At 45.7% G+C, this 18618-nt stretch overlaps 1 long non-coding RNA gene across 1 annotated transcript; it reads left to right on the forward strand.

Moving 5' to 3' along the window:
* The first annotated feature begins 738 nt into the window (after nucleotides 1–738).
* Nucleotides 739–4341, forward strand: LOC148654198 (uncharacterized). Its single transcript, XR_015941422.1, has 2 exons — nucleotides 739–1137; nucleotides 3837–4341. It is a non-coding gene; the product is annotated as an uncharacterized LOC148654198 (long non-coding RNA).
* The last annotated feature ends 14277 nt before the right edge of the window (nucleotides 4342–18618 follow it).

Raw genomic sequence — 18618 nt, forward strand, 5'->3', positions numbered from 1 at the left:
ATTACCCATAAGCCCTGTGGGCGACACCATTTTGACGTCATCGACTCGCGTCTTTTGTATTTTTATGAGACCAAAAACTACAAGAAAACGTAACGTAGCAGTCGTATTGTCAGGATACATGCAATAATACATGTACATTTTATGGAAAAAAAGATTCAACAAGGTAAATGCAGATAAGGCCCGTCCATGCTTCAACGTTCTTACAACACAGAAACAGACACATTTCAGAAAGACATTCTGAAATAAAATGTCTTTACATCCGTCTTAAACTGTTCAAACACGGTCTCCTCTCACACCATTCCCTTAATAATTATGCTGCGCAAGTATAATAATGTTTTAAAATACAAACGATATTTTCATCTTCCTTTTCAATGGGATTAAAATGTAACAAATGTATTTCTTTCCGATTTCAAGTCTTTCCGATAGCGCTTTGAGACTCAGCTCCGTGGACTCGTGTATCTCTGTCGCCACCCAGTGGACATTTCTCGGAAGTGTCACCGCCCGCCGGAATTCGGAAAAGTCCCGGGACTGAAGCTGTGTGACTGGGCAAGAGCCTGTCTCCCGCCTCCTGCTGAAATCTCAGCGCCGATTGGACAAAAGCTGCTCACAGTCCGGATCCAGTGGATGGCCGATCCACTCCGGGTTCTCCTTAGTCGGCAGTCCGGATCCAGTGGAAGGCTGATCCACTCCGGGTTCTCCGTAGCCGGCAATCCGGATCCAGTGGAAGGTTGATCCACTCCGGGTTTTCCTTAGCCGGCAGTCCGGATCCAGTAGAAGGCCGATCCACTCCGGGTTCTCCGTAGCCGGCAATCCGGATCCAGTGGAAAGCCGATCTACTCCGGGTTTTCCGTAGCCGGCAGTCCGGATCCAGTGGAAGGCTGATCCACTCCGGGGTTTCCGTAGCCGGCAGTCCGGATCCAGTTTAAGGCCGATCCACTCCGGGTTTTCCGTAGCCGGAAGTCCGGGTCCGGTGGAAAGGCTGATCCACTCCGGGTTTTCCGTAGCCGGAAGTCCGGGTCCGGTGGAAAGGCTGATCCACTCCGGGTTTTCCGTAGCCGGAAGTCCGGATCCTTTACGATGCACACAAGACTACGTTACAGATCACCGGAGTACATTATACAGTCAAATAAAGATAAGGTACGCACAGCTTTCATGTTGTGATACTTAGACATGGTTTGGAGACGTTCCCTCGTGTGTATTTTGAATTATTCAAATGCGTGTCGCTTTAATTTGGAAGCGCATCATTTCAGTGCATGAGTTTACCTGTTATATTGGGCGACATTTCACACGGATAATCAAACAAGAACGAGTTTGCCCTGGAATCCATTCCACTGCCCAACCTGAAAGTCAGAGCATGAGAACGGACGGATTGTATGGCGATTGTGGTGTTGCTTCAAATACAATGTTGCGAGAAATACAATCTGCTACTACGACATACGGTCTAATTATTCAATTTTCGATTATTTCTCATCTTTAGGCTATTTATACATCTAATAACGAGCAAGTATAATGATTAAGCCAATGATACATTATATTTTAGATTCGGTTCAGCAGTATTGAGCAGTAAAATAACATCAATTTGTCTACAGGAAATGTCAGAATTAGAAGCCTTCTTTACACCATTTTGCCGATCTGTTCAGAGTGTTTTAACAACAGAACAAAACAAAAACAAACGTAAGGTTTCTGGGCTGCTTTGAGAAAGACAATTATCATCTATATTACTTTTAAATCTATGCACACTGTGTATCTTTACCGGGTCGATTCAATGTACAATTTTGTACTGACGCCTTAACCTTATTATTCATACAAAATCTGTTTGACAATAGTCATGTTTGATTCCACTCACTTTCCCCAAAGAGGTGCTCCAAAATAGTTTGACAAGATATTGTGAGATTGCGAGAAGGATCTGAAGTATTTATTAGTACAAGTATAACTAAATTGTTTTCCTTGTAGTCTAATAAAGGTTGTAAATTCTTCCATAGTTTCTGATGGTATACTGTTAGTTTCTTAAAAGCATCAATACCTCTGTAGGAGTAGCTCTGGTTATGACGGATTGTTATCAGACTTATCACAAACATTATATCTATTCATAAAATCTGCTTGATTCTACATTTCATCATCCACACCAGTTAATTTGTTGACCCCGCTTATACTATTTTAAACCCAGTTTTCAAAGCACAGGTTTATTTTTTCTCTGTATTCTAGATGATGTATCTATGGGAGGTATGTTTATCTATAAGAGACCACGTGAGGAGAACTTCTTCATGGAAGCTGGCAAGTTTCAGGGGGGTTTCCAGCATCCAAATGACATTCAAGTAAAAAGTCTATACCCGCTAGTTCCTGAATGATTAAATTAGGGAAACATACACCACCTACTTTGCTTAATTTTGTAAATAATACTCTGTCGGTATCGGTATTAGATGCTCTAAACCCTGTAGCATTTAGGCCTCCTTCTGCCCGTGTTTGACAAATAACAACCATGAATAAAGTTTTTTTTTATTTTACTAAGGTAGAGAACATCAAATCACAAAATCACCTTTTTGAAAACCTTAATACCAAGATATTTAATCACATCTTTTACATGTCTATTACGTACGGAGCAGACACTTTCCAACAGCCACCAGTTCACTTTTCTGATATGTAAAGAAAGACCAGATACAGAGGAAATGACTTGTAAACGCATTTAATTGCTTTGTCCACCTCTGTGTGCTTTCTCAGAGAGAGAGTTGTATCCTCAGCCAATTGGGAACACAATTTTTATCCTGTACTTGAATACCCTGAAACTATTTGTTATAGGGGTGTAAGCAGTGGGAAGAGGAGTGGGCTCGTGTCGAATTGCCTTACCCGTTCCCAATCTGCAGGAGGTCCCACGACGGCAGGTAGCTGCTCCAGTCGCTGGAGCTCAGTTCGCTGTCGAGGGAGGACGAGGGCTCTGGCTCGGGGGAATCACGGCTCCACAGCTCCTACCTGTTGCAGAGTGTTTCTGCCCTCCCGATGGCCTCTGTGTTTTAGAAGGATCTGTCTCTTTTCGCTTGCTTACACCACAGGTTTCATCGACGATAGTGTGCATCCTGAAGCAGTGAGTTATCGGTCTTATTTCTACTGAGAAACAGTTCAAGCACTCACAAAACAATAACCAGGAGACAGTGTATGAAAAAGAATTGTAAGACTTGCAGAGTAGATTTGAATAGACAGTGGACATCACACTGCGTGCTTGAATATCAGAGATTCAATTCATTCTTTCCTGTAGGTTAACTTCCTGTTTGACATTGTTCCGCTGTCACTTCTTCACAAACTCATAACACGCCGTGTTCAATTTTGTGTTGAGTTACAGGAACCTCAGCATCAGATGAAATCCTCTTCAGCGCCCCAGGGAGACTGGGGGACTTGCCAGATTTTCAGCTTTATCACTGGGTCCTTCGGCTCAGGGCTGTTGAGCAAAGTGCTCCCCTCTGCTGGAGAGCCACAGGGGCACTACAGAGCGGCCTCGTGTTCCCTGCTCCTGCCCGTGCCTGTGGACGGCCAGTGTGACCGCGCGCGAGACAAAGTAGTGCATTCGTGGTGTAAATACAGAATGTTCACTAGCTGACTGAGGAAAGTTACAGAGATGGGAGTATAGGTTCTGAAATAATGTGAACCACTGTTACTACACACAGACAGACTACTTAAAAATCATGTGGCTTTTTAAGGTCGTTTTGTCTGCCTAAAGTACGTTAGATTTGTCACAGCAAAGAGTTTGAATACTTACAGAATGCAGCAGCTAGAATTGTTACTTGGAGCAGAAAGAATGACCACATAACCCCCATACTTCTCTCTCTTCATTGGCTTCCTCTCAGGTACAGGGCGGACTTCAAACTCCTTCTACTTACTTACAAGGCTCTCAGAGGTCAGGCACCTGTCCTGCCTCGCAGGGATGCTGCAGAGGAGAAATACTGTCTGTCATGGGCTGGGCACCATGTGAGTTGAATGCTGCATCAGTGCCATGGATCCAAGAGGGGCATCATGGATACAGCTGTCGTTTAGGAGGATTCTGCTGGTCTGCAGAGACCTGCATGGGGTACTGACATACAGACGACGTGATGGATGGATGGATTAATACCCGCATTCATTTCTTTCTTTTTTTTTAATGATATAATGTTAGCATGCCCAAAGGGGTTGGGCAGCCAGTTGACCTTGGACCCCTAGAGGATTTTATTCTCCTTACTGAGGAGTCTTTGGTTCCTTTCCTCCATTGTCTTCAGTTCTGTATTCACAAAATGTATATTTACCTGCATTGTTAAGTGACTTGGGGCAACCTTGTTGTGAAAGGCGCTATATGAAAATAAATTGAATTGAATGGAATGACAGAGTCACGGCTTTTCCAGTTTCCTCTCCTATTATCTTCTTTATCTGCACTCTAAAACACAGTGAAACCTTGAACCTTTCAACTGGACCACTGCCGTTCTACATCACAGTGACTTTAACTAGGACGGAGACTTGAATGGGATGAAAAAGGAAAAGGCATTATTTGCAGGAAGAAATTAAACTGTTCCACCTGATCACTTGCTAAACAAAGTGATTCATTGGAGTGGAGGCGGTGAAAGCTTTGTGAATCAACTTACAAAAGGAAACATGTAAGAAATGTAGCTCCCATATTTAACCCTTGAAAAATCTATGAGTGTTATGTGGAGGTGAAAGTATTGTTCAATTATTCTAATAAAGCTCACTCAACTAAGACCCAGAAAAGTACCAGAGTATTCTCACCTAAGAGGAAATACTAACAAGTAGGATGTTAAAATGAAAAGCATTAAAAACTGAATGATCTTCAGTAGCTGAAATGATTATTGAGCTCTGGGTCACAGTGCTCCTGAAAAAAAATCAAATTTCAGCAGACACCCAAGGACAGCAGGTGAGCACCATGCTGAGCCAGTGTATAAGTGTATGAATCACAGTTTCAAGGAGCTTTTTTCAGTTTCGTTCCACTGATCGGCCAACACGGGGGGAACTTCAGTCTTACTCGCCCTATTGCATTAAGAAACTGTACAACATTCTCCAATAAGAATTTGCGACCTCACCTAACGAAAAGCAATTTGCGTAGCAGGGAAAGACTGGACTCCCACTGGGGATTTTTGTTTTTCATCCCGATGATGATGTGCACTATATAGAACGTTGCTGGACCCTCCTCGGGAAGCGTGCAGAGATCACATTAGATGTGTTGCTCAAGCCCTTTATTGTCACGTACAGTAAACCCAGCAGTGTGGTCAGTGCGGGATGTGTTCTGTCCTGACGGCAGGGTCAGCACCCAGAGGAGACCTGAAACACAAGACGGAGAGGTAAGACATTGATTCCGACAGAGAGAGCTTTCACACCGGGTTACTGACAAGAGGAGCAATAAGAGAAGAGTTGTAAAGACACGCCGAAGAGAATATTCTCATCTAAGAGGAAATATTAACAAGTAGGATGTTAAAATGAAAAGCATTAAAAACTGCATGATCTTCAGTAGTGAAATGATTACTGAGCTCTGGGTCACGGACAGCAGGGGAGTGAATGAGTTGTTTATTTTGTTTCCTGTGAATTATGTAGAATTCACAACGTGTTCCATTTGTAAAGGAAAACCATTGAGAGCAGATTCACTTCTTCTGCACCAGAATGAATGATTTCCATCTTCACTCTAGGGTACTGTACTTTACAGCACTGTATTGTATTCTGCATATATGTCTGTTATGTATACATTTTCTTTCTCACTTTGTCTCTCTGTCCATTTGTATCAGTTTGTTGGAGAGCACCATCACACCAGCATCACAACATTTATTCTACTGCCTTATTAAGCAAATGTCTCTCCTAAATTATTTTTATATATAAAACATTTTTTGACATGATATACACAAATGGCTAGTTATACTTTCTGATTATATTTCCATCTTAGAAATGAAGCATTTCTCTCCTGCAGTTTGAGGTTGTTAAATAGAAAACTGGATCACTCCAGGGCCGAATCTTCTCCCTCTCTTACACTCTCTTACATTCGTTCACGAATGATCACAAGAGCAAACACATAGACTGACTTCTCACAAAGTGCGTCGATGACACAGTCCCGGTCAGCTTACTTAAGGACCCAGAAAATCACCACGGGCCAGTCTGAACAGTTTCACGGAATAGTCTGTTGACTTCTCTTTGATGTTTCATGTTACAAGAGCAAAACAATACTCACTGATTTGAGGATAATTGCGCCATCCCTCCAGCCTACTGAAATGAACCGTCAGACTGCAGAAGCTGTCAGTGACTACAGGTCCTTGGGACTGGTCAGAGAAACCTGAGATGAGACAAACGTTGTGAGACCATTTATAAGCTTGTGACCTCAAATTAAACGGAAGTCAGACATTTTCAAAGGGGGCAACACTGCGGCACAGTGGTTAGCATCGCTGCCTCATAGCACCGGGGCCCTGGGTTTGATTCCAGGGGTGCTGTCTGTGTGGAGTCTGCATGTTTGTTCGCGCTGCAGGGGACACCTCACCCCCAAAGACACAAACTCAGACCACAGCCCATTTTTCCACAACACAATCAACCCGCCAGTATCAGTTTGTGTTCAGTGCTGGGGAGGTGCCTTGTCCTTGCAGAACACAAACAAGGTGATCAGGACTGACGGCAAGATTCAGGTATTCAAGTACCCAGTAAATCCAGGGCTCAAATGGGGGAACTGTTTCACGAGCTACACAACATCCTCACACACGATGACAGAGCCTTGGAAAGCCGTGTGGAGAGTGAGGTGCTCGTACCCAGCCGGAGTTAAAAGAGCACGCATTGAGCAGAGCAACTGAGCAAAAGCACACTATCGATCTATCCAACCCAGAAAAGCACACATCTCTGTGATACAGAGGCTAAGGCAACATGTGAGTAAAGGATTTTGAATCAGCAATTGTGCTGATGAGCCAGTCAGCAATTTTTCAGAAATAGCAAACATGTCGTCAGCCTCCAGGAGCTGCAGAAGATTGTGAGATATAAAGGAGTGAAACCAGGGCAGGAGAAACTGATTCCTCGTGTAGGAAGCTGAGGAAAAAGATGCACACCCTGCAGACTGAAAGGAAGACAGCACAAACTATCGGTAATGTCAGCCTAGAAGAAAGTGTAGTGCAGTGTGTTGCAACTAAGTTTTTGTTCAATATTTGTTTTGTCTGAAAGAGACTATTTTGATTAGATACATGCAATACTATTTCTTTCTCATTCTCTGTCTTTTTATGTCTTATTTGGATCACACCATAAAGTTCATAACCCAGCCAGTTGCTTTGGCTCTGAAAGCATCCCTCAGCAGGGACAGCCCTGATCCCCAAACACAGGGCTGCCCTTCCCACTGCCCGTCTGCTCTCTGCCCAGTGGAAGTAGCGTTTCTGCCCCGCAGCTGTGTGAGAGAAGATGACCTGAGAGCACTAACCCACCTCTGGAGAGGGAAGAGTCTCAGCTGGAAGGGAGGAGGAGCTGCCGGTCTGCCGCAGACAAGGCGCTGCTGAAATGATGGAGAAATCTTTTAGAATCAAACGTCACCTGGCTCAGTGTTTAAGCTGTAGTACATGATCACATTATATTATTAAAACATGCAGACTGCCATTTCCATTCTGTACAAACAAAGGGTTTTCCATTGTAGAAAACACCACTGCAAATCCAAAGCGGAGTGCACTGGGACTGCAGTCCAGAGAAACCCATCATGTTACAAGAACTGGAGGCCATTTCACACCAAAACTGTACAATAGGATTCTTTCTGCACACCCAGTACTGGGGGCTGTGTCAGAGGCTCCTCACTGTTCTGGGATGATTTTAGACGTCGAATCGGGCAGGAGGCAGGCGCTCTTCGGGAGCTCTCGTCCCGTGCTATAACTCGGACCACGCGATGGCACAATTGCTTCCTACATACAAACAGAAACTTCAAACAACAAAACCCAACAAGAAATCTGTTCACACTTGGACTCCTGCTGCAGCTGAGGAGCTGTCACGCACACACCTCCTGTGTGGGTAGTGTTGGCCGTAGGACGTGTTGTTCAGAGAGAGAAAAAATACACCATAGCAAGTCAGCACTCAAACAAACCAAAAGGCCAGTTTTATTGAAGTTGACGCAGCTGGCCACACAAACACTCACTGCGTCTCTTCACCAGGTATCCACACAGACAGCACCCCAGGAAACCAGACCCATGAGAACAGGGGCAGAGCATGCAGACACCACACAGACAGCACCCCAGGAACCAGACCCATGAGAACAGGGGCAGAGCATGCAGACTCCACACAGACAGCACCCCAGGACACCAGACCCATGAGAACAGGGGCAGAGCATGCAGACTCCACACAGACAGTACCCCAGGAAACTGAACCCATAAAAACAGGGGAAGAGCATGCAGACTCCACACATACAGCACCCCAGGAACCCAGACCCATGACAACGGGGCAGAGCATGCAGACTCCACACAGACAGCACCCCAGGAACCAGACCCATGAGAACAGGGGCAGAGCATGCAGACTCCACACAGACAGCACCCCAGGAACCAGACCCATGAGAACAGGGGAAGAGCATGCAGACTCAACACAGACAGCACCCCAGGAACAGGACCCATGAGAACCGGGGCAGAGCATGCAGACTCCAGACAGACAGCACCCCAGGAACAGGACCCATGAGAACAGGGGCAGAGCATACTGACTCCACACAGACAGCACCCCAGGAAACTGAACCCATGAGAACAGGGGCAGAGCATGCAGACTCCATACAGACAGCACCCCAGGAAACCAGACCCATGAGAACAGGGGCAGAACATGCAGACTTCACACAGACAGCACCCCAGCAAACCAGACCCATGAGAACAGGGGCAGAGCATGCAGACTCCACACAGACAGCACCCCAGGAAACCAGACCCATGAGAACAGGGGCAGAGCATGCAGACTCCACACAGACAGCAGCCCAGGTAACACACCCCAGCAGGAGGAGGCGCCGACGGACTCGCTCATGGTGCAGTGAGCCCAGCGGTGTGAGGCTGGTGTCCAGCGCTGATGTGTCCCTGATAGTCCTGTCCCACAGCCTGCGAGTCACCGTTTCTTCCACAGAATACTCCAGCCAGCGCTTTTTAGACTAAAGTTTCTTAAGTTTCTGTTTTTCTCGCAGATTAGATTAAAAAAGCCGCCTGTTGACCTGCTGGAGGTCAGACCCGCTCCGGCAACAACTACTGCAGCTCCGTTGCCCCGGCAACCACGTTTTATTTAACAAAGTAAAATAAACACAGGAGAAAAGTTTGCAAACAAGACAAGAGAGCTCAGAAACCCACAGACACGACGGCAGTGGGTTCTGTTTCTGTTTCGAGTTGATAAACCAGGCAGGACGAGCGCTGCAAACACACTAGAGTGCACATAACACAATCAGGGGTACACAAGACTCCTGCTTTTTACACAAACAGGTTCAACAGGTCAATAAAGAGCAGGTCGGCACAGCTGTCATGATGTCTCATTTACAAAGAGTCTGAAGATTTGCTCGTCTCTTCCCAGAGCAGCTTCACTCCGGAGAGCAAGAAACAGCTCCTGCCGAGTCCGTCTTGTAAGACAGACATAGAAATCCGCGACACGGTAAATACACTGACATTGTATAATTAATTCTGATGCTCAATCAAATCTGCGGAACACGTGTGGAGCGCAGTCCAGAGCACTATAAAGACTACATTTCCCACAAGCCCTGTGGCGACTTCCTTTTGACGTAATCGAGTCGCGTCTTTTTATTTTTAATTATAACAACAATACATGCCATAAAAACAAGAATACATATAACACAGAGTATAGTCAGGGGCACATACGATAATACATGTACATGTTATGGAAAAAGATTAAACAAGTAATCTTGTTTAATAGCAAACAAAAGCAGATAAGGTCCGTACATGTTTCAAATTGTCTGTACAGACGCATTTACATCCGTTTTAAAGTGTTTAAACACGGGTCTCCTCTCACAGCATTTCGTTAATTATTATACCGTGGAAGTATCATATTTGTTTAAATACAAACGATATTTTCATATTACTTTCAATAGGTTTAAAATGTACTATTATTTAACTTCTTTAAAAGTAATGTCAATATTAGTTTCCTTCTTTACGTTATCTTTCAGAGTTGCTGTCACAAACGTCACAGTTATCATCTGTATTGATTTTCAATCTCTGCACAACGAGGATCTGTACGGAGGCGCTATTGGACTCGCCGCCATAGACTCGTGTATCTCTGTCGCCGCCCAGTGGACATTTCTCGAAAATGCAGTTCTTTTTAACTTTTTATTGTAGCAATAAAAATAGATAAAATACAAACAAGAGTATATTTATAGCACATCAATAATACCATCAGGGGTACATAGTATAATATATTTACACTTCTGAAAAAAAGATTAAACCAGGTTAATAAAGATAAGGGCTGATATAGTCTGTAAATACACTTTTACATCTATTTAAAATGTTCTAACGAAGCTGCCTGAGGAAAGAACTTACTGTTTTGATTACATGAATCAGAGATTGTGACTCTGCCTTTAGCTTCCCATTCCTTCCAAACAATTTCAATTTCACACCTCTGGTTGTGCCAGAGGGTCCTCAGTGGAAGAGATACCAGGGTCCCCAGCACTGCTGTCACCTCTTCTGTACTCCTCCTATGCTAACAGCTGTGTATCTACTGCTGACTCCGTGAAAGGAATCAAGACTCCAGATGATCCCACCCAAATAAAAAAAAAATTCTGGAGTGGAAGGAGGTCTCTGCTTTAGTCGGCTGGTGCCGTGAAAACAACCTCTAACTCTATATAACTCCAACTGCCTGTGTCTCAGGAAGCCCTGGTCCGTTTGTAATGGAAAACCGTTGAGAGCACTAGAATGACTGATTTCCATCTTCACTCTAGGTCACTGTGCTGAACAGCACATTACTGTATTCTGCATATGATACGTCTGTTATTTACACCTTTTCTTTCTCACTTTGTCTCTCTGTCCGTTTGGATCAGGTATTTGGAGAGCACCACCACACCAGCCAAACTACCCAAACAGTTGCTTAGGCACTCAAGTGGACTCGATCAAATTAAACTTTCCAACCTAAACAGGAAAATGACAGTTTAAATGGATTCTACTGCCTTATTAATCATATTTCTCTTCTAAATTCTTTTAAAATAAAAACAAATATTTCTGACATGATACACACAAATAGCTATTTTTATACTTTCTGGTTATATTTCAATCTTATAAATGAAGCATTTCTTTCCTGCGGTTTGAGGTTGTTAAAGAGAAAGACCCCATATTATCACAACCCCCTTTACAGGCTGGTGAAAGAGGTGAAATGAGGTAGCGGAGGTGTAATTGAGTCGGACAGCAAACTCTCACCTGCTGCTTGCCAGGACAGGAATCTTACAAAGGTCCCCTCCTCCCAGGAGGGTCACAGTAACAATGATGATGAGTAACACGAATGATTACAGTTCAGGGAAACGGCACTGCCACCCACTAAAATAAACATGACACACAAGAGAACCCATAAGACAGTCATAGAAATCCATGACACGATAAACACGCTGAAATGGTACAATAGAATTAATTCTGATGCTCAATCAAATCACCGAAACACGTGGGCAGTGCGGGCCAGAGAACTACAGAAACTACATTACCCATACGCCCTGTGGGCGACTTCCTTCTGACGTCATCGACTCGCGCCTTTTGAATGTTATTTTAATTTTTGGTTTATTGTATTTATTTTGTATTTTGTATCCATGTACAATACATTCATTCATTACTCTTGTTTGCAATGCAATGTATTCTTTGCTGTTGAAAATGCTTAAATATTTTTAAAATTAAAATAACTTATTAATACGAACATTACTAACGGTATTTTAATTAAAAAAAACTTTCGGTGAAATTTTGCTGAATGACCACCAAGCGGCGCCATTGGCACATTATTGTAAGAATTATCATTTCTAAGAAATTTTCCAGTTTAATTCCACTGACCGGCCATCAGAGGGGCACTTTACTCGTCCTGCTGCTTCTGTTGAATTAATAATTGCTTAAATTATTGTCTGGTTAAATTGTCTGGTGGTAAGTATTTGTAATATAGGATTGCTCATGTCTGATCTGGAACACGAGATGGAAGTTTAACATGTGTGATTCACTGAGGTGAAGGGGTGGGAAATGACTGAAAGAAGTCTTGCCATGCTGTATTATTAATAGTAGTAGCAGTATTGTCATATTAACACAAATCCTCAGACTCACTAACATCTCCAATAGATGGCCAGCAGCCATATCACCCTGCAACTCACAACTGGCAACCAACTGAAGCTAAGCAGGTGTGAGCCTGGTCAGTACCTGGATGGGAGACCTCCTGGGAAAAACTAAGGTTGCTGCTGGAAGAGGTGTTAGTGGGGCCAGCAGGGGGGTGCTTCTCTTTTCAGCAGCAAATAAACCCATTACTTGATCCCTTACATTTCAAAACGCTCTGTATCAAACCAACAAATCGTTCATAAATTTAAACCATGTTTTTGAGAAACTAGCCTTAAAATCAAAATGACTACATTCATATGAAACACACTCAGAAACAATATCAAATGGTTTGATACAGAGTGCAGAAACAACTGAAGAGAACTACCAGAACTAAAACAACACCACACCACTCTGAACTGCGCCTCAGATACTGTGAGATGGTTAGACACTACATGCACACCCTAAAGAAGATAAGCACATACACAAACAGACAACTCTCAGACCACAAAAGACCTGTAGCCAAGACACAGTCAACAACGCTTGACCCAACTGCAGCTCAGACCTGCAGCAAAGCCTGCTCAAACTCCTCAACCTCGTCCTGACGGCCGGCTGTTTCCCTGAGGCCTGGAATCAAGGACTGATCACGCCCGTCTGTAAGAATGGAGACAGACTCGACCCCAACAGGTACCGGGGCTTCAGTGTGAACAGTAACCTGGGGAAGGAACTCTGTCGTATCTTGAATATCTGATAACCGGCCCTCCTTACTGAGCACAATGTCCTGCATTAGAGTCAGACTGGCTTCCTACCAAACCGCCACACATCCCATCACATTCACACCTGGGCTCTGATGGCCCATCTGGACCCAGAACAGCAGAGCCTGGCACTGCTGGAGCAGCACTGTCAGACCTGGGCACTGCCAGCCCATCTGGACCCAGAACAGCAGAGCCTGGCACTACTGGAGCAGCACTGTCAGACCTGGTCACTGCCAGCCCATCTGGACCCAGAACAGCAGAGCCTGGCACTACTGGAGCAGCACTGTCAGACCTGGTCACTGCCAGCCCATCTGGACCCAGAACAGCAGAGCCTGGCACTGCTGGAGCAGGACTGTCAGACCTGGGCACTGCCAGCCCATCTGGACCCAGAACAGCAGAGCCTGGCACTGCTGGAGCAGGACTGTCACACCTGGGCACTGCCAGTCAATCTGGACAAGACCAGAGTTATGGTTTTCCAGGAGAAAGCCAGACCTCAGGGAAACAGGTACAAATTCACACTGAACAACAACACATTGGAGCACACATCCAGCTACAAATATCTCGGTCTCACCATCAGCTCTTCTGGGAGTTTTGACCTGGCAGTGAAGGCACTGAGGGAGAAGGCACTCAGGGCTTTCTACGCAATAAGAAGGAGGCTCTTCAATGTCAACCCACCAACAAGAATTTGGCTCCAAATATCTGAAAGTGTAATCCAACCCATTGCCCTATACGGCAGTGAAGTGTGGGGTCCCCTCACAGACCAGGAGTACACTCTGTAGAAACTCCTCCTTGCGCAGAGAAAAACAGCTAACAGCGAGTGCAGGGCTGAATTAGGCCAGTACCCACTATTGATAAACATACAGAACAGAGTAATCAAACACTTGTTACACCTGAGAAACAGAGGCCACAATTCATACCACCACTAGGCCCTGCTGATCCCAGAGTACAGCTGGTCTTGACACCAGTCAGTCTCAGGACAGCACAGCTACAGCAACACCAATCACAATCATCCAAATGCGGAGGGGACTGCAGTCCAGAGAAACCCAGCATTTGACAAGGACTGGAGGCCATTTCGCACCACAACTGTAGAACAGGATTCTTTCTGCACACCCAGTACTGGGGGCTGTGTCGGAGGCTCCTCACCAGAAGAGACTTTGCATTCCTGTTGGCTCCTCTCGTTCTGTGATGATTTTAGACGTCGAATCGGGCAGGAGGCAGGCGCTCTTCGGGAGCTCTCGTCGCTTGCTATAACTCGGACCACGCGATGGCACAATTGCTTCCTACATACAAACAGAAACTTCAAACAACAAACCCCAACAAGAAATCTGTGCACACTTGGACTCCTGCTGCAGCTGAGGAGCTGTCACACACACACCTCCTGTGTGGGTAGTGTTGGCCGTAGGACGTGTTGTTCAGAGAGAGAAAAAATACACCATAGCAAGTCAGCACTCAAACAAACCAAAAGGCCAGTTTTATTGAAGTTGACGCAGCTGGCCACACAAACACTCACTGCGTCTCTTCACCAGGTATCAGAAACAAAATAAAGGAACAATCTTTTTATCATATCCACTCGCACCTTGCTCTCATTTCCAGACTCCTAACTTACCACTCCCAACAAACCCCAGTGCTCGCAACACCCTTTAAATAGGATTTGGCCCGTACCACTATGGATACAATAGGTGTAAAACAGAAAATTCACAAGACAAACAACACATAGCACAGCAGTCCGGACTACTTGGACACACAATTACATGAAACCCTTAACAATTCACAGGACAGACATTCATCAGATCTTCTATACCTAGTTGCCATTTTTCGCAATAACATTAGGCTCTGATAACCTCCCCTCTCAGCATTCCAGCAATGTTATGTTCCTCTAGCTAAGTTTCAGACATATAACCAGTCTCCTATCTGTTTGCAACCTTTTGACCTTTCTGAGGACCCCTCAGAACAAATAGACACTGGCGTCTCCTCTCATGCAGTGCTGTTAAGACTTAAGCTAGTGGCATCCTACACTATGCTTTGTTCCTTTAGGGCCATTTCTCTAAAAATAGTGTTCTCTACCTTTTGTTTCCCCTCCTGTCCACAGCTGGAACAACTGTTTGCTAACAAAGACTGTTTATCTGTCTGGAAAGGTCTCCAAACTGTTACCAATTACAAAAGAAAATCCCCTCAGATACATCTTGATCACTCTCTACCAGATAACACATTTTACAGCAGGTCTGAAACACAAAGGATCTCCAACGACCTTGTCCATGGCAGTCTCGCAACTCGTCCAAATAATTCACATCCTGGGGATGAGCTATTGTCCCCCACTCAACTGGAGTGCCACACCCACTCACACTCAATCTCTCACGAAGACTTGACGCCGTTTACAAGTCTTGAGAATGCCCTGTGAAGCAAAGAACAGGATGTGTTAAGGCTATTCAAAAAGCAAAACTGTAAAAAGGCAGCAGGACCTGACTGTGTATCTCCAGCCACACTACAGCCCTGTGCTGGCCAACTCGCTCCAATCTTTACAGACGTTTTTAAGCAATCATTGTCCCAGTGCACAGTGCCAGACTGCTTCAAATCTTCTGTTATTGTTCCTGTTCCAAAAAAGGACACAAGAACCTGCCTTAATGCCTACAGACCCGTCGCACTAACGTCAGAACTGGCGCGTCTTCCCAACACGTTCGTGTCACAGTGAGGTGACCCCTCAAACAAGAATTATTTCCTGCCTCATGTATGACTACGGCACCTAGCAATGCAAACAGGGTGCTAGGGCCCCTCTCCATTACCACAGGTTCTGTTGATCTCCCAGATCCACCAATGCCCACACAGACCAGCGACAAGCATGTGTATCGTATAAGTGACCTTTTTATTTTCTATCCACATTCACCATCAGCCAAAGACACAACAAAAACAGCAGCAACAAAAGGTCCTTCCAAGGGTCATAATGAATCCAGAGGGACGGCACTCTTTTCTGTCAAGTACCGAAGAGTGGCCACTCGAACGATTCTTCTTCGTACCTGTAAAGTCTTTGATGGCCCCAGTGAACGAGAGGCCGGTCCCATTTCCCCAGACTCCGTTCAGGTTCCACTAGAAATCCTCCCGCGAACTGTATTCCATTCCCCTCAGTTTGGAGCGGCTAGCCGGGCCGGTTTCTCGCTCCTTGCCTTCAGGTATTAAAAGTCTCTGTACAGTACCTCTGTTCCGATGCCACTGTCTCCCGTGGTCGTCAATCGGTCCTTGCCTCCGCGAACTCGCGCTCCGCAGCTTCCCTTGTGCTGCCTGTGTCGTCTCCCGGGTCTGGTGGGAATCGGGAGCGCGCTCCGTTCCGGCTCAGATGGTTTTATTCCTCCCCTCAGCCCATCTCCCTCAGGGGGTTTTCCACTGTCCCTGTCAGAAAGGGGCTTGCCCAGTATTTTACCAGGAGGAAGCTCGTGTGGCTGAAGAGTGTGAGAGTGCCGAGCTTAGGTGTTATGGGCCCTTATCACTTCTTTGTTCACTCTCCGGGTCGGAGAAACCTGAAAAGAGACAAACGTTGCGAGACCATTTATAAGCTTGGTGACCTCGAATTAAACAGAACAATAGCAACACTGTTCTACAAACCTTTCATTGAAAGGGTTTTCAAACACTGTCCCACTTGCTGGTTTGGCAACATCAGTAGCTGGAATTGAATATGCAGCCATTAGTCTGCCTGGCAAAAAACAACCGGTCTCTCCAGTGGTCTGCATACAAGTGAACACACAAACCCCATACTATTAAAACCCCCTTTAGGGCACACTCACACCACAACACAATCAACCCGACAGACTCACCAACACTGGACTGCAGAAGCGGCAGGAAACCCTTGAGAACATGAGCAGAGCATGCAAACTCCACACAGACAGCACTCCAGGAAACCAGACACATGAGAACATGTGCAGAGCATGCAAACTCCACACAGACAGCACTCCAGGAAACCAGACACATGAGAACATGTGCAGAGCATGTGCGCCGTCTCTCAGCCTTTCACCTCCACATGCAGATCAGGACGCGACCGGAGACCGGAGACTCCTCACTCCTGCAGTAACACACCCCAGCAGGAGGAGGCGCCGACGGACTCGCTCATGGTGCAGTGAGCCCAGCGGTGTGAGGCTGGTGTCCAGCGCTGATATTTACCGACAGCCTGCGACTCACCGTTTCTTCCTTTTCTTCTGCATAATGTCCACAAAATACTCCAGCCAGCGCTTTTTAGACGAACGTTTCTGCTTTGCTCGCTGATTAGATTACAAAAGCCGACTGTTTACCTCCTAGAGGTCAGCTCGCAACAACTTCTGCAGCACCGTTTCCCCGGCAACCACGTTTTATTGACAAAGTAAAATAAACACAGGAGAAAAGTTTGCAAACAAGACGGGAGCTAAGAAACACGAGGACAGTGGGTTTGCTTTATGTGCCGGGTCGATTAACCAGCGCCGCAGACAAGTGAAATACAAGAAAACATACACACAAGGGAACACATAAGAGAGACAAAGAAATACAAGACACGATAAATACGCTGAAATTGTATTAATATAATTCATTCTAATGTTCAATGAAATCAGCGAAACACATGGGCAGGGCAGCCCAGTGAACTACAGAGACTACATTACCCATAAGCCCTGTGGGCGACACCATTTTGACGTCATCGACTCGCGTCTTTTGTATTTTTATGAGACCAAAAACTACAAGAAAACGTAACGTAGCAGTCGTATTGTCAGGGTACATGCAATAATACATGTACATTTTATGGAAAAAAAGATTCAACAAGGTAAATGCAGATAAGGCCCGTCCATGCTTCAACGTTCTTACAACACAGAAACAGACACATTTCAGAAAGACATTCTGAAATAAAATGTCTTTACATCCGTCTTAAACTGTTCAAACACGGTCTCCTCTCACACCATTCCCTTAATAATTATGCTGCGCAAGTATAATAATGTTTTAAAATACAAACGATATTTTCATCTTCCTTTTCAATGGGATTAAAATGTAACAAATGTATTTCTTTCCGATTTCAAGTCTTTCCGATAGCGCTTTGAGACTCAGCTCCGTGGACTCGTGTATCTCTGTCGCCACCCAGTGGACATTTCTCGGAAGTGTCACCGCCCGCCGGAATTCGGAAAAGTCCCGGGACTGAAGCTGTGTGACTGGGCAAGAGCCTGTCTCCCGCCTCCTGCTGAAATCTCAGCGCCGATTGGACAAAAGCTGCTCACAGTCCGGATCCAGTGGATGGCCGATCCACTCCGGGTTCTCCTTAGCCGGCAGTCCGGATCCAGTGGAAGGCTGATCCACTCCGGGTTCTCCGTAGCCGGCAATCCGGATCCAGTGGAAGGCTGATCCACTCCGGGTTTTCCGTAGCCGGCAGTCCGGATCCAGTGGAAGGCTGATCCACTCCGGGTTTTCCGTAGCCGGCAGTCCGGATCCAGTGGAAGGCCGATCCACTCCGGGTTTTCCGTAGCCGGCAGTCCGGATCCAGTTTAAGGCCGATCCACTCCGGGTTTTCCGTAGCCGGAAGTCCGGATCCGGTGGAAGGCTGATCCACTCCGGGTTTTCCGTAGCCGGAAGTCCGGGTCCGGTGGAAAGGCTGATCCACTCCGGGTTTTCCGTAGCCGGAAGTCCGGGTCCGGTGGAAAGGCTGATCCACTCCGGGTTTTCCG

Source organism: Lepisosteus platostomus, chromosome 9 (assembly GCF_059453375.1).
Source record: "Lepisosteus platostomus isolate fLepPlt1 chromosome 9, fLepPlt1.hap1, whole genome shotgun sequence".
Classification (NCBI taxonomy): domain Eukaryota; kingdom Metazoa; phylum Chordata; class Actinopteri; order Semionotiformes; family Lepisosteidae; genus Lepisosteus; species Lepisosteus platostomus.